The 26,642-nt window shown below is 51.1% G+C and overlaps 1 pseudogene; it reads left to right on the top strand.

The window, feature by feature from the left end:
- The first annotated feature begins 12,842 nt into the window (after positions 1–12,842).
- LOC148217386 (endogenous retrovirus group K member 8 Gag polyprotein-like) lies at positions 12,843–13,436 on the top strand (annotated as a pseudogene).
- The last annotated feature ends 13,206 nt before the right edge of the window (positions 13,437–26,642 follow it).

Consider the following 26,642-nt stretch of genomic DNA (forward strand, 5'->3'; position numbering starts at 1 on the left):
CACAAAGCATTTTCCACCTGCCTCCCTCACCTGGCTGTGGTCTCTGTGTTCCTTAGTACTGACTTGTTTGCTCACCTGAAGCCCCCCTCCACCTCCTCCCCATCCCTGGATCTGGCAGTGTCAGTCCTGTACTCAGTTTTGGCTCCAACCCTGAATCCCTTCATCTACAGCCTGAGGAACCAGGAGCTCAAGGTTGCAATGTGGACACTGATCACTGGATTGCATCAGAAACCTTAAACTACTTGCCAGTTTCTGCAAATCATGCGCAATAAAATTCATCTTAATTGTTCTTGTTGGTTTGATTTTGGACATTGCTTTTCTTTAGTGTACTATTTCAATATTGTCCATAAAGTAATGTCATTATTTAAACCAATTCTCATTTTATTTATCTCCACATTCCCTGAGGTCACAGACTGTGTGAATGAGGGGCTGTACTCCTGGCAACTTAAAACGAACTAAAGGTTCTTTCACCCTGCAAAGTTTTGTCCAGAGCTCCCCCTTTTGTTCCCTACCCTGGAGCTGCTGCAGCAATGTCTGTGTGAAGAGCTGGGGCAGATCAGTGCCAACTTGGTGTTGCCAGTGCTGCTCCCGTGCCACTGCCCCGCTGCCCTCCTGGGCCTCGTGTTGCTGCAGGGCCTGAGTGCTCTCGGGGCCGGGCACAGCCCTGGGGGTGGCAGTGCCGGGGCTGCAGCAGGGACAGGCCATGGGCACTGCTGGGGCAGCGCTGACGCCTCAGGGCAGGGCCTGGGGGCTCCAGGCTCCTTGGCCAGGCTCTCTCCACAACACTTGGCCAGCCCAATGCTGAGCAGAGAAAAGCCCCGGGAGCAGCCCCAGGCTGGCCGTGGGCAGGCTGGGGGCAAACAGCATGGCTGGTGCTCTGCAAGGTGCCTGCAAGGAGACACCCTGGCAAGAAGCAGCAGAGCAGGGGCTGATCCATCCCCACTGTGCTGGACACCCCAGGGCAGCGTCCCAGAGCGTCCTCATGCACCTGCCAACAACATCCCCCCTCTGCAGCCCTGGCCTCTCCCCCAGCTCACACAGGAGCCGCATCCTTGCAGGCACACACACGGCAGCACTGGCTCAGGAGCCCCTGTTTGCATTGCACACAGCAGGCTCAGCACCCCCATGGTGCTGCTGTGGGGACATGGAGCTGAGTGAGCACAAATGCCATCAGCCCCTGGGGCCAGCAAGGGCTGGGGGACGGCAGGGAAACCACTTGGGTTTGCTGTGGCCTCTGAAGTCAGCCAGAAAGTTTGTTCCCATCAGCTGTGAGTTTCCTGTCCCTCTGTAGATGTTGTTGCTCAGAGCCAGGGCTGCCTGGCAGCCACCCCCAAACTGCCCTGAGCATTTACTTGGCTTCACCTTTGCTTTCTTTGCTCTTTTCAAATCAAGATTTCTTCCTATTGCCCATCCCCATCCCCTCCCCTCTAAACAGCCCATCTCTGTTTGCCCTTGCCTCTCTGGCCCCACTCGTCATTCCAGTTTACGATTTGGTACCATGGGAAGATCCCTTGGGGTGCAGGATCATCCTCCAAGTGCTTCAGGAATTGTCTGCAGGTTCCAGACCCCTCACCAGCCTTGTTGCCCTTCTCTGGACACACTCCAGCCCCTCCATGTCCTTCCTAAATTGGGAGGCCCAGAACTGGACACAGCACTCGAGGTGCTGCCCAACCAGTGCTGAGCACAGGGGAAGAATCACTGCCCTGCTCCTGCTGGCCACACCATTCCTGATCCAGGCCGGGAGCCATTGGCCTTCTTGGCCACCTGGGCACACTGCTGGCTCCTGTCCAGCCTGCTGTCCATCAGTGCCCCCAGGTCCCTTTCTGCCTGGCTGCTGTCCAGCCACTCTGTCCCCAGCCTGTAGCACTGCAGGGGTTGTTGTGGTCAAAGTGCAGGACCTGAAACCTGGTCTTCTTAAACTTCTTGTTGTTGTCTTTGGACCCTGGATCCAGTCTGTCCAGGTCCCTCTGCAGAGCCCTCCTACCCTACAGCAGATCAACACTCAAACCCAGTTTGGTGTCTTCACAGTTCCATGAGGCCCTGGAGTGTCACAGTCATCTCCATGCTTCCATGAGGTCTCTCAGTGTCACAATGTCCCTTTGGTTCCATGACACTGCTTGGTGTCCCAAAGTCCTTTGGATCCTTGGGCCACGCACTGTCACAATGGATCTTTGGTTCCATGACCTCTGTGAGTGCCACCATGAATTCCTTGGTGCTGCAGTGTCACAATGGAGCCCTGGTTACACAAGATCGTGCAGTGTCAAGAGGGACCCTTGGTTCCATGGGGCACCACAGTGTCACAATTGTTCCCTTAGTTCCCAGAGACCTTGCAATAGAACAATGGCCCCTTGAATCCATTGGGCCCCAGGCTCTCACAAGGCTCTGCTTGGTTCTGCAGTGGCACAATGGCCCCTTGGTTCCACAAGGCCCTGCAGTGTCACAGTGGCCTCTGTGGTTCTACCAGGACCCAGACTGTCACCATGGACTCCTTGCTTCCATGTAGCCCCACAGTGTCACAATGGCCCCTTGGCTCTGTGGTGCCATGTCGTACACAGTGTCACTCTGGTCCTCTCAGTTCCATGAGGCCCTGCAGTGTCACAATGGCCCCTTGCTGCCCCAGGGCCCTGCAGTGTCACAATCATCACAGAATCACCCAGGCTGGAAAAGACCTTGGAGAGCATCAAGTGCAACCTGTGACCCAACACCACCTTGTCACCCACACCATGGCATTCAGTGCCACATCCAGTCTTTCCTGAAACACTTCCAGGGACAGTGGCACACTTGCATCCCTGAGCAGCCCATTCTAATGCCCAATCACCCTTTTTATGAAGAATATTTCCTAATGTCCAGCCTAAACATCCTTTGGCACAACTTTAAGGCTGTATCCTCTTGTCCTGTTGCTGTTCCCTGGGAGAAGAGCCCGATCCCAGCCTGGATGCCCCCTCCTGTCAGGGAGTTGTAGAGTGATGAGGTCTCCCCTGAGCCTCCTCTTTTCCAGGATAAACATCCCCAGCTCCCTCAGCCCTTCCTCACAGGACTTGTGTTCCAGACCCGTCACCAGCCTTGTTGCCCTGCTCTGGACACTCTCCAGCCCCTCCATGTCCTTCCTAAATTGAGGAGCCCAGAACTGGACACAGCACTCGAGGTGCTGCCCAACCAGTGCTGAGCACAGGGGAAGAATCACTGCCCTGCTCCTGCTGGCCACACCATTTCTGATCCATTAGAGTCACATGGATTGGATTAAGGAAATGCTTGGGAGGAGGTGGGGTCAAAGTCTGATTTACTGTCAGCTATGAAGGGTCTTGATTTTCATATTTATCCAGACTTCATTAGAAGGTGCTGGGGGTCCATATCAATTGGACATTGCCGATATCCATCTATAAACAGGAAAAGATAGCAAGACAAAACAGTTCTCTCAACTATATTCTTTGCAATATAGTATATTTGTTTTGAATACACTTCGGAAATCTACCTAATTAACCACAAAAGAATTGAAAACTTAAGTATTCCCAGGGGCTTTTCTTGTTTGGGTGTTTTGAACATATAGTTACGAATTTTTTTACTGAATTCCTGAACTGAAAAACTCAATAAAGAAGAGTTAAATTTTAAGTTATTCAAACTTTGCAAGACGACAGAAACAGAAGAAATAGAAGACACAGAGACAAAGACAAAAAAACTACAGAGAAGCACACACAGCTACCAACTCCTGGATTCCAGCAGTGTTCAGACAGAAATTCCAAGAGGAGGTAGGGTCAAGCTGTGTCCTTGCCTTGTGGTCAGCCTTAAATACATCCTTGGTCTTCCTGGGCCCTTCCCCCAGGGGGGATTTTCAGTCATTTGGTCACTCAGGAGCTGGGCTGGGGCTCCAGGGGTGGGTGTGGAGCATTGCCTTTGGTGTGCCAGGGACTGGCAGACACTGCTGGGCTGGGATAGAGCTTGGGGGGGATTGGGATTACAGGGCAGTGCAGTGCTGGGGTTACAGGGCAGAGCAAAGCTGCACCTGCCCCTTCCTCCCCAACACATGGAATATTTTGAGCCAAAAATCTCCTCTAGTCTCTCACAACATGCAGTGTTGGAGGTGGAATCCCAATTCTGGTCATGGGTTGCTGTCCAAGAAGGACAGTTCTTTTTCATAAGAAGGAAAGCACAGAGGCTCAGTGTTTGGAAGGCAGGTGACAGCCTGCCGGGATTATCAGTAATGGTAGATTTTATCTGGGAATAGTCTATGGATATAGGGAATTTTGGAGGTGGAATCCCAATCTCAGCCATGGATGCCTGGTGAAGCAGTAAAGTTCATTCCCATAGGAAGGGAAGCACAGAGCCTTCCCCAGGGTTTGGGGACAGATAAGAGGTGACCCTGGTGAAACCACTGCCAGACAGATTTGTCCTGGCAATATTCTTATGGGAACAATCCCTGGATATAAGGAAATTTGGCAGTGAAATCCCAATTCTGGCCATGGGTGCCTGGAGGAGAAAGGCAGTTCTTTTCCATAGGAAGGAAAGCAGGAAGCCCCAGTATTTCAGTAGCAGATGAGAAGAGACCCTCAACATGCCAAGGTCAGCTGGACCAGTCAGGCGGCCCTCGAGAGGCCAAACCAGCCAGACCTATTCTGTGTTCCCTTGGTTTTATGGGGCCCTGCAGTGTCACAATGGCTCCTTGATAACAAGACCTGCAGTCTCACAATGGCCTCTTGGTTTCATAAGGCCCTGCAGTGTCACAATGGTCCCAAGGATTCCATGGGGTCCAGCAGTGTCACAATGGTCTCTGTGGTTCCACAGGCCACACAATGTCATGCAACTCCTCTGTTCCATGAGGCCCACAAAGTCACAATGAACTTTTGGACCATGAGGCTTTGCTTTGTGGTGTCACAATGCAAATGCTCCTTTGGCTCCACAGTGTCCCAATGGAGCATTGATTACAGGAGGCCCCTCTGTGACCCTGGAGCTTTGGATCCATGCAGCCCTGCAGTGTCACAATGAGCCCTTTGGTCAATGGGGTTCCACAATGTCACAATGTCCCCAAGCTTCCATGAAGCCCTGCAGTGTCACAATGGTCTCCTTTGGCTCCACAGTGTCACAATGGACCACTGATTACATGAGGCCCCCAATGTCACAATGGATCTTTAGTTCTCTGCAGCCCTGCAGTGTCACAAAGGTCTCTTGGTTTCATGAGGCTCCACAGTACCACAATGGTCCTCCCGGTTCTGTGGGGACCGTCAGGTTCACAATGTTCTCTCCATGGTTCCATGAGACCTCAGAGTGTCACAGTGCTTTGATTATTCCACAGGGCCTCACAGTGTCACAATGGTCTCCATGATTCCATGAATCCCCTCAGTGTCACAATGGTCTCTTTGGTTCCATGACATCCCAAAGCACCATAATGGTTTCCACGGTTCCACGAGGCCCCACAGTGTCACAATGGACCCTTGGTTTGATGAGGTCTCAGTGTCACACTGATCCCTACATTCCATGGAGCCACACAGTATCAGTACAGTCCCCTTGGTTCCATCAGGCCCAGCAATGTCACAGTGGTGTCCATGATTCCATGACGCCCTACAGTATCACAATGTCCCCTTGGGTCCATCAGGCCCTGCAGGGTCACAGCATTCCCTGCACACCCTGAGACCCCACATCTCCCAGCCCAGGCCATTGCCATGGTTCCAGCCACTCCCAGTATGATCCCAGTGACTCCCAGTCTCTCTCAGTATGACCCAGTTGATCCCAGCATGCTCCCTGTCACTCTCACTTCCTCCCAGTTGTCTCCAGCATGACTCCAGCTGCCCACAGCCACTCCAAGTCACCCTCAGTGCAGCTCCAATTGCTCCCAGTATATCCCAGTTGCCCCCAACATGGTCCAAACTGCCCTCAGCATGCTCCTGGTCACTCCCAGTATGGTCCCAGTCCCCCTCAGTTCATCCCAGTTGCACCCAGCTGCTCCTAGTTTAGTCCCAGTTATGGCCAGTATGATCTCAGTGGGCCCCAGTAGAGACACAGTCACTCCCAGTTGCTCTCAGTAGCCCCCAACATGATCCCAGTTGTAACAGTGTTGTCCCCTCCAGTATTCTTCCAGACACTCCCAGTATATCCCAGTTGCCCACAGCATGCTCATTCCCAGTCATTCCAGAGTCCCCAGTTCCAGTTGCCCCCAGGATGATCTCACTCATTCCCAGTATATCCCAGTTACCTCCAACACACACCTGTCATTCCCAGTTGTTCCCAGGAGCCCTCAGTGTGGTCCCAGTCACTCCCAGTATTTTCATGTCCGTGCTCCAAGTGCTGCTCCCAGCCCTGATCCATTGGGATGGGAATGTCCCGCTCCCTTTCCAGGGCAGGGTCACACCTGAGCCAGGTGTGCAGGGCAGGACCTTGCCCTGAGCCCAAGCACTGTCCCACCTGCACGATCTGCTTCCCCTTGGCCTCTTCCTCCTGTGGCCCCAATCCCAGCTTGGTGCTGAACAAAGGGGCTGGGCCGGGGTCATCTCCCTCTACCCCCTCGCCAAATTCCCTCCTGGGGGAGCAGGAGCTGGGGCAGGAGCCCTGTTGGGAGGGAAAAGGGGGTGACACCAGGATGGGGGTCACACATGCTCTGGGGGGACACACACGGCCCCTGGGGACCCCTCTTCACCTTCTTCCACAGCACCAGGAGGATGTATCCAAACATGGAGACCCTAAACCCTGGCAGCACATTTGGGGCCAGCTCTGGTGGCAGTTTTGGGGTGCTGAGTGGAGGTCACAACTGCCCTAAAATCCCCTCCCAGCCCCACAGCCACTCCTGGATCCCCCAAAACACCCCATAGTTTCTGGCCACAACGAATCCCCAGCCGCTCCCTGCAACATAAATGCCCCAAAAAAACCCCAAAAAAACCCTTTCTGATCTTCCCCAAGATCCACCCAAATTCTCTCACAAGCCACGCAGCCCTGCCAGGACCCCAGAACTCACAACTCCCCCAGAAGGCCCCCATACCCCCTCCCAGAACCACAAATGACCCCAAGAGCCACAAAAGCCTCTCTCAATTCCCCCAGGAGTCCCTAAAACCCCTCCCAGCCCTCCATGGCACTGACCAGGAGAGGTTGGGGGACAGGAACATCCACAGCTGAGAGCAGCTCGGGCACTTTAGCAGGGATTTGGACACTTTAGGGGAGACACCCCAGATGGGGAGACCCAGGCCAGGAACAGACAACTGGAATTCCTGGAGAACAGGCAGGCTCAGGTGGACATGTTCTGCTGGAACAACTACGAGATCATGGCCATGTCCCTTGGCTTGGATGGTCCCAGAGCACATCAATTCTCCTGAATATTCCCCTGAACCCCAAATTCATCCTCAAATACCAGTAAAAGGATTCAGCTTAAGATGTCTTTGCTTAATTTTAATATTTTTATCCCAATTCAGAGTGTTTTAATGGGATAAACATGGAAATTATTCAGGTAGGAAAATATCTCCAAGATCATCCAGCGTTCCTTGATGCCTGCAGATAAAAATCACAGAGTAGATGAGATTTTTTGGGCTGTAAAGTCGAAAAATCAGCTCCTCTCAATTAATTTCCAATGTCGATCAGAGTCCTGATGGATGTTCCTGCCACTGCATTCATCCAGGTGCCTGTGGGGAGCCAGGAGGACGTGGAGAGCACCAGCCAGGTGTCTGCCCAACCTGGATCACTGAGAATGTGGGTCACCAGGGCTCTGCCCAGCATGGATCCTGTGATGGAGGATGAACTTGGGGCAGTGCATGAAGCTCTTCCCACACTCGAGGCACTCGCAGGGCCCCTGTTGGTGTTTGGTCAAGTGAGAGCTCTGGCTGAAGCTCTTCCCATACTGGGGACACTCATAGGGTTGTTCCCTTGTGTGGATCCTCTGGTGACAGATCAGATTGGAGCTCTGGGTGAAGCTCATCCCACATTCTCACACTCGCAGGGCCTCTTCTCTGTGTGAATCCTCTGGTGCAGGAGGAGATGGGAGCTGGTCTGAAACCTCTTCCCACACTCGGGACACTTTTAGGGCCTTAAAAGCAGCAACAGTTAAACGTAACAACTTAGCAAAAGAACAACATTTAGCAGCATTTAACTCAGCTTGTACCTCATGACTTAACCTTACTGACAGCCTGACTGACTCAGAGAGCCAAGGCACTCAAACCCCTCAGAGAGCAGCATTTCTGCCACATTTGCCAGGGCACAGGCACTCATGTGTGCACACAGACAGAGAGAGTCAGTGCCAGGGAGCTGTGAGGAATTCCCCTGGAGGGCAGGGAAATGCTCCCTCCGGATGCTTTGGCATCTCCCCAGCGGTGAAGGGCTGAGCCTTGAGGAGTGGGGGATCGGCCCAGGCTCCGTGGTTGTTCGGGGATGCCCCGAGTGCAGCAAACAGGAGAGTTCCCGGCTCGGAGAGGCCCCGCTCAGAGGGAGGTGCTGGCCCAGGAGAGCTCCAAGGGGCTCCTTGTGGAGCGCTGTTTGCAGGGCCCCAAGAGAGGGGCTTTGTGCACAGCAATGTTTCATCCTGGCCACACTTGCCATCCACAGCTTTCTTTGGAAGGGTGAGAACAGGGATGTTGTGCCGGTGAGGGAACAAAAACAGTTCCAAGGTTGCTCCTAAAGGAACCAGGAGCTCGTTGGGCAGCAGCAAGTGCCTGGGAGCAGACAGTGTTTGTGCTGAGCTCCAGAGGAGCTGAATCCAGGGGCTGTTGGCCACAGCTGAGCCCCAGTGAGCATTTCTCAGGTGACAGGGTGGGCTGAGAAGGGCAGGGGGGAATGCACCAGCACAGGCACCATGGAACCATTTTGACACTGTGGGGACTCATGGAATCATGGAGACCACTGTGACATTCCTGAGCATCATGGAGCCAAGGGGACCTTTGTGATGCGGTTGTGGCTCCATGGAATGTTTGGATCATTGTGACATTGAGATCCCATCAAACCAAGGGTCCATTGTGACACTGCGGGGCCTCCTGGAACCCTGGAGAGCATTATGACACTTTGGGGTGTCATGGAACTAAAGGGTGACATTATGACACTGTGAGACCCCATGGAGCCAAATGTCCATTGTGACATTGCAAGGCCTCATAGAACCATGGAGAGACGATTCAGACACTTCACAGCCTCCTGGAACCAAGAAGACCATTGTGACCCTGATGGTCCCCACAGAACCAAGAGGACCATTGTGATACTGTGAGGCCTCGTGAAACCAAGAGGCCTTTGTGATACTGCAGGGCTACATGGAACCAAAGGTCCACTGTGACATTGTGGGGCATTGTGGAACACATATTGAGAAAGTAAGAAAATTACAGCCTGAAAAATATTCCAGGCTGGAGTTTTTCAGCTGTGTTCCCAGCCGATGAGCTGGTCCAGCTCAAGACTAGGGAGAATTTCTCCCAGGGTGATAATTTGGTCAAAATAAAAAAGAATTAATAACAAGATAGAATACCTGTTGTGGTGTGTGACCAGGCCCTGGCAATGGGGTGTCTTCTCTCTGAACCAATCACCTTTTCTCTCCTCTTGAAGTTGCGAGTCATGCTATAAAACCAAGTGTGTTTCTGAATAAACTTGTCTCTCTTCCTGTCATGAAAGATGACCATGTAGCTGTGCATCTTATTTCTGCCGCGCTTAAAGAGTTAAAACCCCATTCCACGGCTACATTTGGAGGTCCCACCGATGGACATTTGAAGGCCTCCACCGAGCAACATTTGAAGGCCTCCACCGAGCAACATTTGGAGGTTCACCGAGTGCTTGATCTCGGGACCTTTGCCGAAAAGGGCACATAAGAATTCGGGGCCCGAAGACTGCCAAACCAGGACAGACCCAGCTAGTCTGTCGATAACCCGGACTGCGCTCAGGGCTGAGCCTTGTCTAGCTGGAGCCGTGCCAGGAGCAGGCTGGAATACTCAGAAAACGAGGACACCGTACACTGGGGATAGGACCGGACCCATGACGACGGCTGGGACCAAGAGAGTCATGTGGGAAAATCATGGATCTCCACCCAGCTGCAGCGGGACGGGACATCCCACAGAATTTGTCAGCAGTGCCTCCATCACAGAGGTATCGGGAGCACCTTTGCCCCAGAACTATTGCTCAGCTTGCTTTAGGCAGCGGAAGCCCCAGGATTACTCCTGGGAGGACTGGACCACAGGGCATCGCTACCAGCTCTGGGAGCAGAGCGTCAGAAGCTGCGGGCTGGATCGGGGCAGCCCAGCATGTACCGCGAAGCAGTGCGGGGCTCCGCGGAGCTGAGCCGCCAGGCATGGGACAGTCAAGGCATCGCGGAGCGCTGCAGAGCCGTGCTGCGCACAGTGCCCGGCACCCAGCACCTAGGGGTCGGCAGAGCCCACATGGGGAGACCGCGCAGACCCATTGGAGAACCGGAAATCCAGATGGCTGAGGTACTCTTTAGTTCCCCGTCCCCGGCTAAGCAATTAGTTGGGAAAGCAGTTAGATAATGGGGAACCGTTTAACTAAGCAAGAGGAATCTGTCCTCTCCATTTGGAAAGGGGTGCTAGAGAATTTGGAAGCCCCGATTCCAGACAGAGATTTGATCGCCATACTGGCATGGGCAAAACAACATGGGCTGTCCGATGATCCCAAAGAAGCCCTTTCCTCAGAATCATGGAGGCAGTTAGGGGAATGTCTATGGAGTGCCCTGCTAGCCACAAATACTTCAGTATCCCTTTTGCTAACCACCTGGGGACTCATTAATTGAGTCATGATGGGGGATGCGCGGGAAATGCGGAACGAAATGTCTGAGGACCAGGAGATGGAAAATTCCCTCCTCCACGCGCCCTGCCTGGATGTTCTGTGGGCAGGTATTCCCCACGAAAATTTTGCCCCCCTGGCAAACTACCCATCGCCAAGAAGTTTCTCTCCACCGGTGTATCCCCCCACAAATGACTATATCCAGACGAAATACTCCTCCTTTTTTAGGGAGATTGGGTTCTGAAAGAGGGAGTGGGGCTGATCATTCGTTTCCGTCCGGCTCACAGCCCTCAACCCCCCTGTTGGGGGTTGGATTGTTCCCCTTTTCTTTCTGTGGAATTCCTCCCATTGTTATGCTAAGTAATTGTGGCTACACCTTAAAACGACAGATAATGTTCTCTCGTAGGGGGGTGGGTGGAGGGCGAGGTGGGGGGGAACCGGAAAAGGAAAGGTGGGACGGGGGGGTCTGGAGCAGGGCTCTCGCTCTCTCGCTTGGCTCGTGGAGTGGGAAGACAACCTGGGCTCCGCTCTGGCATCTCCCCCTGCCATCCCAGCACTGAGATCCACGCTCCCTGCCATTGGACATCGCTCTGCTGCTCTCCCAGCTCACCCTACTACCTCCGGACACTCTGCTGAGCACCACGACCGACACCGTGAGGGGGGAGTCACTTTCCCCATCCCCGCTCACCCCTGGGCCGCGGCCGCCATCACTCCAGCCCTCTTCAACTGCGCGGGACCTGCCCTGCCCCCACAGCACCGGTAACAGCACAGGGAGACGGCCTGCGGCCAGAAGGGACTGGAGCGGAGCTAGACTGTTCTGTTCTGTTGTCAATTTTTATAGCTGTTGTTGTTTTCTGCCTTGTTAGATACCAGTAAAGAACTGTTATTCTTATCCCCATATCTCCTGCCTGAAGGCGTCTGATTTGGACCTAAAATAATTAAAAGGGAGGGGGGTTGCACTCTGCATTGCAGAAAAGGGGCTCCTGCCTTTCCTTAGACCATACCTGTCTTTCAAACCAAGACACCCCCCTTTTTGCAACGCACGGGGTCCTGACAGTCAGCACTCAGCCAGCTGTCTGACCATCCCATGGCCCCCTCGCCGGCTGGGCCAGCATGTCAGTCGACCATTTCGACAGATCTGCTGAACCAGATCACAGCCCGGATCACAGAACAAGTTATGCAGACTGTGCATGTAACACTGGAAAGATTCACAGCCACTCAGGCAGGCGTGGAGCCAGGGGCGTCTGGAGATGGCTTCTTCCCGGCGGCTGTGCCTGTGGGTGGTGCAGCAGCGAGCCCCCCACGCACGGCGGCGAGCCCCCCTGGCGCAGCCCCCCCTCCCCTCCTGGCGTGCTCACAGGCAGCTCCCCTGTCGCCTACGGGCCCGCCCGCAGGGGTGGAGCAGGTGGCGCCGGCTGCAGAGGTGAAGGCGGTGCTGCCCGCCCCCTCCTCGGTGATGCCGCAGCCTGGCCCACCTCTGGAGGTGGAGCCACAGCAGCCCGCCCCGGCGGTGGCCGGGGCTGTGACGTCTGACGTGCCGCCCCTGATGATGCACCCCGCCCACCCGGAAGTACAGGGTTCTGCCCCCAGTGCACCAGAACTGCTGCCGGAACTCTGTGCATTTCCGTCAACAAATCTACCCCCGCTGACCGTGCAAAGCGCCGCTGCATCTGTGCCTGTGTCTGCTGCACCATTCTCCAGGGGACAGGGACCGCTCTCGTCACTCCAGCTCGAGTGGAGAGGCACAGCAGACCCTCCTCCGAAGGCAAGGATTCACATCGGACAGTCGACGCTGTGCTGGTCCCTCAGCCTCCTCTCAGAGCAGCCTGTGGACCCTGCCCCCGTGTTCAGTCACAGTCCAGCCCAAGAATCATCACAGCTTCTGGGAGGCAGTGAAAGTCAAAGCATTGCAACAAGGAGAGTGCGGTTTACTAGAACGTTTGGAAATGCCAGGGGGTGGTGCTCTCCAGGTGGACGAAGGTGTTCAGGTAGATCCAGCTGAGCTCAACCTAGTCCCTGGGGGGACTGAGGGACCTCAGGCCTTTCCTGTCTTCAAGGCTGTGCCTGGCTCAAGGCAGGCAGATAGGCATGACGTCATAGCTTGGCGTGTTGTCCAAGATTTACAGGTCAAGGTAGCAAAATATGGGCTTGGTTCTGCACAAGTGATGCAAATTATTAGGGTGTTGAATACCGATTTACTAGCACCCTATGATATCAAGCATCTGGCCCAGGTGCTGTTCCAGCCTGTCCAGTTTAGACTGTTTGAGGACAACTGGAGACAGATGGCTGACAAGGCTGCTGCTGAAAATATGCAGCGACCCCGGCCAGATCCTAGACTTGCTGTGGGGACGGATGCTTTGATGGGTCGGTATCAATTTGCTAACCCTGACATGCAAGCCACCTGGGACCCCCTGATTCTAGAACAGTGCCAAAAAGTAGGGTTTGCAGCCATGTTTAAAACAATGGAAGCTGCTGCCCCATGACAAAAATATGTGAAAATTACACGGGGTCCCAGAGAACCATTCCTACAATTTGTTGAGAAAATTGCAGCTGCCTTGGAGAAGCAGGTTGAGGATGATGCCCTAAGGCAGTTGTTATGTAAACAGCTGGCTAGGGACAATGCTAATGTTGATTGTTTAAAAATCATCCAGGCTATGCCAGGGGACCCTTCTTTGACTGACATGATCCAGGCATGTGCTAAGGTGGGAACCATAGGTCATGACATCTCCACTTTAGCAGCTGCCATGTGGCATCATTAAAACATGTCAGGAGGTGGTCAGAAAAAGCATGGGAAAAATAATAATAACAATAAGCAGAAGCCACAGCAACAGAAGGCTAACATGCCTACTTTTCTGTGTGCTAAATGCAAAAAACCAGGACATTATGCCAATCAGTGCAAAACAAAGGAGCCTGTGCCAGACCAGGGAAATGGGCTGATGAGCACCCAGGGGTGTGGTGCTCAGACACAAATGGCACCCCAGAACCCCTCACTGGCACAGGTTTCCTCAGTCAGCATGCAGCCTGCACCAGAGGCTCCGCCGGTGTGGATGTGCACACCGCAGCCACAGTTGTCCTAGACTCTGTCGGTGTGCACAGGATTCCTCTGGATGCCTTTGTTCCTCTGGGCCATGGGCTCAGTGCACTGCTCGTGGGTCGATCCAGTGCAACCATTCAGGGAATCTTTGTCCACCCATGGGTCATAGATGCTGACTTCACAGGACAAATCTGTGCCATGGTTTCTACTCCATGTCCTCCTGTGGCTATCCTAGCAGGAACCTGTATCGCCCAACTTGTGCCTTTTCCCTCATATGTTCCCAGGGCTGATCTTCGAGACCGGAAAGACGGAAGTTTCGGCTCTACAGGAACACCACAGGTCTTTTGAACAATGAATATCTCCGACCAGCACCCACAGATGGTGTGCACTTTGTTGGTGCCAACTGCCAACCCACTCCAGATCCAGCTCAGAGGTTTGCTCGATACCGGGGCAGATGTCACTGTGATTTCCTATTCTGCCTGGCCTCCCATGTGGCCGATGGCCCCTCTTGGCCAAGCCATTGAAGGTGTGGGAGGCACAGCACAGACCTTTGTAAGTCAGTGGCCTGTGCTGATCAGGAATTTGGAAGGGCAAACAGCTACCGTCCGACTCTACATAACCTCAGCTCCGATCAACCTCTGGGGACAGGATGTTTTGGCTGCCTGGGGAGTGTGCATTCAGTCAAATTTGTAATTGGGACCACTGAAATGAAGGGCAGGAATTATCCTACAATGCCTCTCCGGTAGTTGACTAATACCCTGCTTTGGCAAGCACAGTGGTCCCTGCCAAAACCAAAATTATTAGCCCTTCGCCAGTTAGTCCAAGAACAATTAGAACAGGGACACCTCGAATTTTCTAACAGTCCCTGGAACAGCCCTGTCTTTGCAATACAGAAAAACTCAGGGAAATGGAGATTGTTACAAGATCTCCAAAAGATAAATGCTGTCATGGAGAGCATGGGGGCATTGCAGCCTGGGATGCCATCGCCCACCATGCTCCCTGCTGGATGGGACATTCTGGTCGTTGATTTGAAAGACTGTTTTTTAACTATCCACTTGTACCCTGACGACAGACCAAAGTTTGCTTTTACAGTACCATCAATGAACAATTCAGAGCCTGGACAGAGATATCAATGGAGGATCTTACCTCAAGGCTGTAGAAACAGCCCAACAATTTGTCAGTGGTATGTGGCTCAGGCCTTGTCTGGAGTTTGTGAGCAGTTCCCCAACGCGTATCTCTATCATTACATGGACGACATCCTGGTAGCAGCTCCTACTCAGCATGAGTTGCTGAGGATAGAACCTCAGCTGCTCGCTGCTTACGCTGTTATGGGCTGCAGGTGGCTCCAGAAAATGTCTAGAGACATCCTCCCTGGAGGTATTTAGGGGTCAAGATCCTGGATCGAATGATCCATCATCAGGAGGTGCAATTCACAGATTCTATAAAGACTTTAAATGATGCTCAGAAGTTGCTGGGTGTCATTGGTTGGTTGCGTCCTTATTTAGGACTGACCACTAAGCAATTGTCCCCACTCTTCAGTATCCTGAAGGGGGACCCTCGCTTGGATTCACCTCGAACATTAACCCCTGAGGGACGGCGAGCACTGCAGCAGGTGCAGCATGCTCTGTCTACCCATCAAGTATGCCGAGTAGACCCCTCTGTTGATATCGCTGTGTTTATCGTCAATCCAGATTTGCATCCTACAGGTATCATTGGCCAATGGAATGATACCTGGCCTGATCCCTTGCATGTTTTGGAATGAGTCTTTCTGCCGCATCAGCTGAAAAAGATGGTAAATACAGTATTTGAATTAATTGCCCGACTGATACTGAAATGCCATCAACGATGCGTGCAATTGATGGCAGCGGACCCCGCTACACTTGTGCTCCCTGTGGAGCGGGAATTTTTTGAAGGGGCTTTTATTAATAGTGTCCCCTTGCAAAGTGCGCTGCAAAATTTGAAGGGACAGATTGTTTATCATCTCCCCAGCCATAAGCTACTGCATATGGCAGACAGTTAAACTGTCATTGAGACCCAAATATAGGTCGGGTGCCAGTGCAAGGTCCTACCATCTTCACTGACGGGTCAGGCAAAATGGGAAAGGCCATTGTTACCTGGCAGGATAAGTCTGGCTGGCAAACCTTGGAAGGTCATGAAACGGGTTCTGCTCAAATCATTGAGTTGAAGGCTGTCACTATAGCATTCCAATGGTTCTCACAGGTACCTTTGAATTTGGTCAGTGACTCTGCATATGTTGCAGACATAGCTCAGCGTTTGGATTGCTCACTCCTGAAAGAGGTTGACAACACCGTCCTCTTTCGGCTCTTAAAGACCTTGTGGAGCGCAATCCAAGCCCGAGCTCATCCGTATTATGTTCTGCACATATGGAGCCACGCGGACTTGCCAGGGTTTCTGACAGAAGGTAATGCCAGGGGTGATAGGCTGGCTAACCCGGCCTGGGTGGCACCTCAGCCTGATAAGATTGCACAAGCCCAAGCATCGCATGAGTTCTTCCATCAGAATGCACCTACTCTGCAAAAACAATTTCATCTAACAGCCACTGAGGCTCATGACATTGTCGCCTCTTGTGATGACTGTCATGGCCTGGCTGCTCCTTTACCATCAGGGGTAAACCCCAGGGGTCTTAAAGCCCCGCAGCTTTGGCAGACAGACGTAACTCACATTGGTGAATTTGGCAGGTTGAAGAATGTGCACGTCTCTATTGACACCTTTTCTTCAGCCATTTGGGCATCTGCTCATACTGAGGAAAAGGGTCGAGATATGATTGCCCATTGGAGAATGGTTTTTGCAATCTTGGGCATACCTTCTGCAGTGAAAACTGACAATGGCTCTGCTTACGTCTCCCAAAAGGTGAGGCAGTTTTTGCAGATGTGGGGAGTCTCGCATAATTTTGGCACTCCGCATTCTCCAACAGGCCAAGCCATTGTCGAACGCGCCCATGGCACCTTAAAACGTGTTTTAGATAAACAGAAAAGGGGAATGGCTGGGGAAACACCACACAGCCGATTAGAAAAAGCTTTATACACCATCAATCATCTTACTGTGCCAAAAGATTCCAATAATCCTGTTATTGTGAATCATTTCTCGTCGTTACAGGCCTCGGATGAGATACAAATACCTCGAGCAAAGGTCTTTATATGGGACCTGACCACGAATAGGTGGGAGGGCCTGCATGACCTTATTGTCTGTAGTCGTGGGTATGCTTGCGTCTCAACAGATACCGGGGTACTCTGGCTGCCTGCGAGATGTGTGTGCCCTGACCTGCGACGTCCGAGACAGAATGCGGCCAATGCACAGCCTTCAAATGCTGACCAGCAGGCCGACCACCAGACTGATGGCCCCTCTACAAGCAGAGGATGAACACCTATCTACTTGTAGTGGAACTGTTTTTTAAAGCTGACTGGAATACTATTAGATATGTTTAGAACTGTCTAGAAATAATGTTAATAGGGTTTTTCCTTTTTGCCTTTGGATAGGATTCTGTAAGGGAAAACACCAGGTTCAAACACTCCTCCTGGGAATGTTTTTCAGATCCTTTGAGTCACGTTTGTTCTCCTTTGCAAAGGGCCCTGCAAAGAGATTACAAACACTTCTGTTGGGGGTTGAATTGTTCCCTTTTCTTTCTGTGGAATTTTCTCCCATTGTTATGCTAAGTAATTGTGGCTACACCTTGAAACGACAGATAATGTTCTCTCGTAGGGGGGTGGCTGGAGGGGGAGCGGGGGGGAACCGGAAAAGGAAAGGTGGACGGGGGGTCTGGAGCAGGGCTCTCTCTCACTTGGCTCGTTGGAGTGGGAAGACAGCCTGGGCTCCGGTCTGGCATCTTCCCCTGCCATCCCAGCACTGAGATCCATGCTCCCTGCCTTTGGACATCGCTCTGCTGCTCTCCCAGCTCACCCTACTACCTCCGGACACTCTGCTGAGCACCACGACTGACACCGTGAGGGGGGAGTCACTTTTCCCCATCCCTCTCACCCCTGGGCCGCGGCCGCCATCACTCCAGCCCTCTTCAACTGCGCGGGACCTGCCCTGCCCCCACAGCACCGGTAACAGCACAGGGAGACGGCCTGCGGCCAGAAGGGACTGGAGCGGAGCTAGACTGTTCTGTTCTGTTGCCAATTTTTATAGCTGTTGTTTTTCTGCCTTGTTAGATATCAGTAAAGAACTGTTATCCTTATCCCCACAACTCCTGCCTGTAGGCCTCTGATTTGGACCTAAAATAATTAAAAGGGAGGGGGTTGCACTCTGCATCTCAGGAAGGGGGCTCTTGCCTTTCCTTAGACCATATCTGTCTTTCAAACCAAGACAAATAGTCTGGGACAGTGCCACTGATTTTGAAAGAGAATTCCAGTCCTGGTGGAACTTAGTAAATTTTACCTATGAGCCCAGCACAAACACAGCCACAGCCTTTGTACTGACAATTCGTAATGCTTCAGTGCATTCAATATTCCCCATCATTGCATTAGAGTTGAACCATGATGGAGCTATTCTCTGTCCTTTCGAGCACAGGGAATGGGCCCGTCAAATTGGTGAGAAGTGGCAAACTGTCCATTTGGAAACTTGCATTGTCCGGGAACAACAAGGGTTTATCTGTGAAAGTAATGCAATCAGAGCTCAAGATATCTGCTTGGACACAGAACAGAATGTTTGTAATTTTGAAATTCATCCAAACGAGATTCCTGAAACAGTATATATAGGTATATATAGGCAATGGACGTGCATGCTTTAGAACTGCTTGTGATAGTGTTTTCATAGAAAATTTGGTAGTGAATACTAAAAATCATTCAAACTTTTGTGTCGGTAACTTTACTAGGATTTCAGGATGTGATTTTTCCTATGTAGCCCCAGTTACTTCTTACCATCTTTTGCAGTCAAATTACACACTGATCCACCATCTATTGCCCACTCCAATTGGAATGAACCTCTCTCTGGTGAAGCAATTGTTGCTCCACCAAGATCTGATCAAAATTTTGGAGAGGATCAAGAAAAACAGACAGAAAACTCTAATAGCTGTTCATCACAATGTGGAAAAAATACATTGTGTTTTGGAAAGAGTAAAGACAGATGCTGAACACAGGTGGTGGGATGCTCTATTTGGGTGGTCACCTACTGCTACAGGTGTCCTGAACAAATTGTGTCATCCCACCATTGTTGTCTTGATTTTGGTTTTAATTGGTTTTGTTTTATCGGCAATCCTATGCATTATGAGTTGGAGAATAATGAAACGGTTAGCACAATTGGCATCTGAGATAGATGTATCCAGATCGGTCACTGTTGACATCCCTAGGGTTATTGACACAAGATTCTAATAGGATAAAATATGATTTTTAACTAAAATTTATTATATTTTAACTGCAATTAAAAGTGCTTAATCAAAAATTTGCTTTCTTTGTTATGAAAAATTGATTTATTTTTAATCAAAAATTGAAAAATTAAAGAATTGATCAAATTGTTTAAAATTGTTAGCAATCAAAAATTGAATATAATTGATTTGCTTTGTTTTCCTTTTTTCTCTTTTTCCTTATCCTTTCCCTTATCTTTTTCCTACTTTCCTGTCTCTGTTTTCCAGGATATGCTACCAACTTGGACGAGATCTGAAGATGCCACAACTGAAGACTTCACCACAACTCTACAAAGGGGCGCTCTTGACGACAATCGTGAGTCACGGGGTGGTGTAAGGGTTGGTCCAAAGTTCCCCTTGATTTTGCCTCCTGACCGTCGCAAGGAGACCTCGAGGACCCCACCCAGGCTGACTCCCAACAATGGTTTCCTGGCCTGGCCAAGGTGGATGCTCGTGACTGTGTGCTGGTGTATTGTGTTCACTGGACCGTGCTGTCGTGGCACCAACCAGAGGTTGTGTTGTACCAACTGAGGACTGCTTGACCGTACCTGTCTCCTGCAGCACCACACAATGGTCCATAAATCTTCCCACCTCTTGGCCAGAGGCCACTCGCTTTGGAGAAGGACTATAAAAGAGCGACCCTCTGGGAAAGACCCTTTGAGATCTCTCCACTGATGAAGACTCGTCTACCCCCTGGAGAAGACCCCTGAGATCTCCCCACAGACGAAGACTCGTCTATCGGATGACCCGTGAGGGCGCCCGTCTCATCTGTTGGTAGCTCTTTTCCCATCCCTTTTCTTTCCTTCCCCTCTCCCTATACTTTGTTTCCTATACCTCTCCCCTTTACCGTAACTGAGTTGTTGGCATTTGATGAAATGCATTGCTGTTGTTGAATAAACTTATTTTCTACTGTTGAATAAACTGATTTTGTCCCCGGCACTTTGGCTGTTTGCACCTTTAAGATCAAAAGAACCATCACGATCCCCGCTCTGTATTAATAGCGGATTGTGACACCATCGTCCTTGGCTCAGGCAGTCTCAGATTACCAAATCCTCCTGAATATTGCCCTGAACCCCAAATTCATGCTCAAATGCCAGTGAAATGATTCAGCTTGAGATCTCTTTGCTTAATTTCTTTATTTGTACCCCAATTCTGGGTGTTTTGATGGGATCGACATGGAAATTATTCAGGTAGGAAAAGATCTCCAAGATCATCCAGCATTGCTTGATGCCACCAGAAGAAACAACTGGACACAGCAGATGAGATTTTTTGGGCTGTAAAGTCAAAAAATCATCTCCTCAATTAATTTCCAATGTTGATCTGAGTCCCCATGGATGTTCCTGCCCCAGGGTTCATCCAGGTGCCCAGGAGGACGTGAAGAGCATCAGCCAGGTGTCTGCCCAACCTGGATCACCAGGGATGTGGGTCACCAGGGCTCTGCCCAACGAGCATGGCTCCTGTGATGGGGGATGAGGTTGGAGATGCACACGAAGCTCTTCCCACAGTTGGGACACTCACAGGGCTTCCCTTACTGGTGCCTGCGTTGGTGTTTGGCCAAGAGAGAGCTCTGGGTGAAGCTCTTCCCACACTGGGGACACTCCTATGGCCTCTCCCCAGTGTGGATGCTCCGGTGCCTGATGAGGGTGGAGTTGCAGCTGCAGCCCTTCCTGCAGTCAGGGAAGCAGAAGGGCCTCTCCTCTCTTACAGCAGAGGACAGCAGACCTGTTCTGAAACCTCTTCAAACACTCAGGACACTCAGAGGGCCTCCCCCTGGTGTGAGTCCTCTGGTACTGGATCACATTGTTGCTCCACCCAAAGCTCTCTCCACATTGCCCACCCTCATAGGGCCTTTCCCCAGTGCAGAGGCACTGGTGGGTGATGAGGTTGGAGCTGCAGTTGAAAACCTTCCCACACTTGTAAAGCCATTCCATGGTATGGATCATTTGGTGCTTTATCAGGTAAAATCTCGCACTGATACTCCTCCTGTGGAGGCTCAGACAGCTTTGTGACTTCAGCCCTGGAGGGACAACAACAGGCAAGGAGAAACACCCCTCTAGATCATGGCGAGATGTTCCTCCCTCCCACAGGCCTTTGTAGGCACATGTGAATTCCTTCAGTTCTATTGGTTATTGTAGTTGATGTCACCAATGTTCACCCCAGCTCTGTGAGAATTGGATTAGTGAAGGATTCTCAAAGCCTGACTGAAAGCTCTCACAGTCTTGTACATCTGCATGCAAACTCTGAGATAAGGTGTGCTGACTTAGAAAGGCCCTGGAATAGAGAAGACATTGTTGAGAGACAGATTGAACTAGAAACAAGTTTCAAGCAATGGCCTTGCAAAAAGACCAGATATTTTTGAGAATTAAAACTGTGAAAGATGCACTGTGGCAAGACCATGTGGGATACAATAATAGGTGACTGGTGTTACAATTATTAGCACCATTGTGTGGCAAAAGCGAATAGGATGAAAAATATTTCTAAGGTATTGTAACCAGGAAATAACTTGGCTTCTGATACAATTTTACACGTCTTATGTTTCACCCTTCAACAAGACTGATAAAGGAAGAAAATCTTAAAAAAAAGAAGCCACTCAGTTGGCCCATCTCTATAGAGCAGGGATATTCCAACATGCAGGCAGGGCTCCAGCCCTGCTGGGCTGGGAGAGGAGCTGCTCATCCAGAGAAATGTTTTGAAACTCTTCTTCCTTGCCAAAATCACCCTCTGGGCCAGGAGCCCAGCCCAGCTCAGCAGCACAGACACAGCACAAGGACTTTAATGACCCTCTCTGGGTTTTGGGGCTATTTACCTCAGAATCATTCCCTGAGGGTGTCTTCAGAAATCTTCTGAAAACTTAAATTGAAATTCCAAAGTTTCGTGAAGTTTTGATGGACTCCACTGAGGGTCACAACTCACATGAAAATGTCCCCAGGTTCCAGTTAGAGCAGAACACTGGAGGCACTGATGACAGGTGAGGTCAAACAAGGGAAAGGTGTCTCTGGTGCTGAGCAAACCTGGATGTGTTTCAGGAATGCAAAGGGCCAAGGGCTGAGCCCCAGCCCCTGGCAAGGCAGATCCTGTCCCTCCCTCATTGCTCAGGGCTCTTCCCGGGCCACTGGGCTCTGGGCATGTGCAATGCCAAGGGCAGCACCATGGGGCAGCCCCTGCCAGGCTGCTGAGCAGGGACAAGGAGGCAATGAGGCCCCAGCACAGCAAGGCTCACTTGTCCCCTGCTGGCCTCAGGCCCAGGGCCAGCCTGCATGGCCCAAGTGCTGCAGGAGTTGGCTGTGTCAGGGCCTTTCAGCTGCTGCCCATCCCTGTGCCCTCTGCAGCCCAGGCTGTCCTACGGTGTCCATGCCCTGCGCCTCTGTCCCTGCAGGCTGTCGTCATCCCCCGGCTGCCCCACCTCGCTGGCCCCTTCCTTTGCTGACAGCTCTGCCTCCTGCCTGCCTCTGCCTGGACACACAGAGCCTTGGGCTGCTCCAGACTCCTTCTGGGGGATGTGTTGTACCCCAGCCCTGCCCTGAGAGAGGAATTGCTTTATCTTTTTGTCCAATCTGGGCCTCTTCATGTGCCCTTTGCATTAATTCTTTTTTCTCCAGCTGTCATCTGCTATGTCAAAAGGATTCACCAGCTCTGAAATCACCCTTCTATTCCTCCCATGTTTCTCCTCTGCTGTCCTCAGTCTCCACTCCATTGAGCACAGAGCTCCTTTGTCCCTATATTGTCCTTTGCTGCCCCAAAGCCCCACCTTGTCAAGGTGTTGTCAAATGAATATTTTGCCCTCATAGTCTTAAGAAAATCACCAGAGGCTTAAGCCAGCCAAACCTGTCTGTCTTGGCTACTTTTTCCCTCTAAGCAATCATTGTATATAGAAAATTTGTGAGGTGGAATCTCAGTTTTGGCCCATGGGCACATGGACAAGAAGGATGCTTCTTTTCCATTGGAAGGGAAGCACAGAGCCCAGTGTTTTGGTGGTCAATGAGAGGCAGTGATGCCAAACCAGTCACATTTGTCTCTCCTGGAGGTTTCTACTGGGAGCAATCCTTGGCTCTATGGAGTTTTGGAACAAAATCATATTTTGGCCACGGACGCCTGGATGAGATGGATTGTTCTTTCTATAGGAGGGAGAGCACAGATTCCTCTTTTTCAGGGGCAAATGTGAGGTGACCACCAGAGGCCAAGGCTGGCCAGAGCTGCCTGTCCTGGCAGCTTTTGTGTGGGAGAAACACTTGCATATAGGGAATTTTTTAGGGGGATTGGCCCCACACACTTGGAGGAGGAGGATTCTTTTCCAGTTTCTTTTCCTCTGTTCTTTTCCAGAGGAAGAAAAGGACAGAGCCTGAGTGCTCCAGGGGCTGATGAGCAGTGGTCCTTGACATTCCAAGGTCAGCCAGACCTGTCAGGCAGCCTCTGAGATGACAAGCCAACCAGACCTGTTCCACATTCTCTTTTTTCTATGAGGCCCTGTAGTGTTTCCATGTTCTTTTTTCTGAAATGTCAAAATGGCCCCATCTTTCCATGAGGCCCTGCAGGGTCACAATGGCCTTTTGGTTCCATGGGCCCCACAGTGTCACAATGGTCTCCATGATTCCATGGGGCCCTGCAGTGTCACCATGGTAGTGTCATATTGGATTCTTGGTTCCATGAGGCCCAGCTGTGTCACACTGGCCTCTTGTTTCCGTGGGCCTCCTTAATGTCACAATGGTCCCTTGCTCCCATCAGGCCTTGCAGTGTCAGAATACTTTCCTTGGTTCCATGGGACTACACAATGCCACAATTGGTGTCACAATTTCCATGCTCTCCATTATTTCATAAGGTCCTGCAGTGTCACAATGGCCCCTTGGCTGCACAAGTCCCTGTTGTGTCACAATGGGCCCCCCTTTCTTCCATGAGGCTTTGCAGTGTCACAGGAATCTCCTTGGTACCACAGTATGAGAATATAAATATTACTAGAGATGGAGCAACTGAGAGACTTTGTAAAAGATGGTTTGTTGCCTTATGGCATCAGTTTCATAGAAGGGTGAGACGTTAATTCTCAGTTACAATGCCTTATGTTAGTGTTTTAGCCAATCAAATACTTCTACAAAGCTTCCTAGTGTATTTTTACAGCAATCATTAATTGCTTTATTTCCCATGGCTTTGCTGCAATGAATAATTTTTCAGCCAATCATATAACACTTCACAAACATTCACTGATACATCTTAAACGTCTAACTAGCCTTACAAAGGTTCTATTGCTAAACTTTAAAATCTTTTACTATTTTAATGTATTGCTTTGCTTACATAATATTCATTTCTGTTTGCTTAAAACATATTTCTACTTTAACTACAAACTCATATTCTTTGTTCATGTCTGTTCCACTTAAATGCTCTAATTCTCTAAGTCTTCTCCAAGGTCTTAGGTCAAACCCTGTATCCATCTCTGTCTCTAAGCCTGTATGCACAAGGCCCTGAGAGCTCTCCGTGCCTGCATTTCCCACACTGCAGTATCCCAATGGACACTTGGTTCCTTGGGGACTCACAATGGCAGAAGGGTCTCCTTGGTTCCACAAGGCCCTGCAGAGCCCCTTGATTCAACGAGGCCTCAAAGTGTCATTATGGCCTCCAGGATTCCATGAGGTCCCACAGTGTCACAATGGACCTTTGGTTCCATGGGATCCAGCACTGTTCCATGAATCCTCAGTTCCATGAGGCCCTGTAGTGTCACGATGGACTCCTCGGTTCAATGGTGCTGCACAGTTGGCACCCCAGCCCTTGGTGTGATGAGACCCATAGTGTCACAATGGTTCCTTGCTTCCATGAGGCCTTGAAGTGCCACAATGATCTCCTTGGGTCCATGGGACCATAAAGTGACACAATAGTCTCCATGATTCCACGACACCCCACAGTGTCACAATGACCCCTTGGTTGCATTGAGCTCCACAGCATCACTATGATTTCTGGAGTTTTATAAGGCCCTAAAATGCCACAATGGTCCTGTTGTTTCACAAAGCCTCAAATTGTAAAAATGTCCTCCATGTTGCTGAGTCACAATGGACTTTTGGTTCCATGGAGCCCCAAAGTGCCACAAAGGTCTCCTTGGTTCCACGGTGTCAGAATGGTCCCTTTGTCCCATGGAGCCCCACACTGTCACTGTGGTCCCCTTGATTCCATGAGGCCCTGCCGTGCTACAATGGCCCCAATGGCTACAATGGTCTCCAGGGAGACTCTCTACAACCACCTGAACAGAGGTTGTAGTCAGGTGGCGGTCGCTCTCTTCTCTCCCAGGAAATACCTGACAGAAGGAGAGGACACAGACTGAAGATGAGCCAGTATAGATTTGACATCAGGAAAAAATTCTTCAGTAAAAGAGTGATTGGGCACTGGAATCTTCTGCCCAGGGAAGTGGTGGAGTCATGGTCCCTAGCAGCCAAAAAAAGTCTTGACGTGGCACTCAGAGCCATGGTTAATTTTTTGAGGTGATGTTAGTTCATAAGTTGGATTTGATGGTTTCAAAGGTCTTTTCCAAACTCATTAATTCTCTGATTCTGTTTCACAATAGTCTCCATTGTTCCATGAGGCCCTGCAGGGTCACAATGGACCTTTGGTTTTGTGAGTCCCCACAGTGTAACAATGGACCCTTGGTTCCATGAGGTTCCTCAGTGTCAGAACGGCCCCTTGGTCACAATGGACTTCTGGTTCCACGAGCTTTCATGCTCTCAGAAACATTTCCACAATGTCACCATGTACACTTTGTTCCATGAGGTTCTGTACTATAACATGGTCACCTTGGTTCTGTGAGGTTCTGCAGTGTCACAATGCACCCATGACTGCAGGAGGTTCCACAGTGTCACCATGGCCTCCTTGGATCTGCAGTATAACAACGGACCATTGGTTCCATGAAGCCTTTCTCTGTCACAATGGATTTTTGGTTCCATGAAGATCTTTAGTGTCACAATGGTCTCCTTGGATCTGCAGTGTCACAAGGGACCACAGGTTCCATGTGGCCCCACTCGGTCAAAATGGATTTTGGTTCCATGAGCTCCCACAGTGTCAAAAGGCCCCTTTGTTCCTTGAGGTTCCATAGTGTCACAGTTGACACTTTGGTTCTGTGAGGCCCTGCTGTCAGCAAATCTCCAAAATATCAGAATAAGACTTCTTAACACTAATTTTGTGCAGGGCATAGACACCATAGGACAGCCTGGGCTGCAGAGGGCACAGGGATGGGCAGCAGCTGAAAGGCCCTGACACAGCCAACTCCTGCAGCACTTGGGCCATGCAGGCTGGCCCTGGGCCTGAGGCCAGCAGGGGACAAGTGAGCCTTGCTGTGCTGGGGCCTCATTGCCTCCTTGTCCCTGCTCAGCAGCCTGGCAGGGGCCGCCCCATGGCGCTGCCCTTGGCATTGCACATGCCCAGAGCCCAGTGGGCCGGGAAGAGCCCTGAGCAATGAGGGAGGGACAGGATCTGCCTTGCCAGGGGCTGGGGCTCAGCCCTTGGCCCTTGGCATTCCTGAAACACATCCAGGTTTGCTCAGCACCAGAGACATCTTTCCCTTGTTTGTCCCCTTCTGTCATCAGTGCCTCCAGTGTT

This window comes from Sturnus vulgaris, unplaced genomic scaffold (genome assembly GCF_052056855.1).
Source record: "Sturnus vulgaris isolate bStuVul1 unplaced genomic scaffold, bStuVul1.hap1 Scaffold_85, whole genome shotgun sequence".
NCBI classification, from domain to species: domain Eukaryota; kingdom Metazoa; phylum Chordata; class Aves; order Passeriformes; family Sturnidae; genus Sturnus; species Sturnus vulgaris.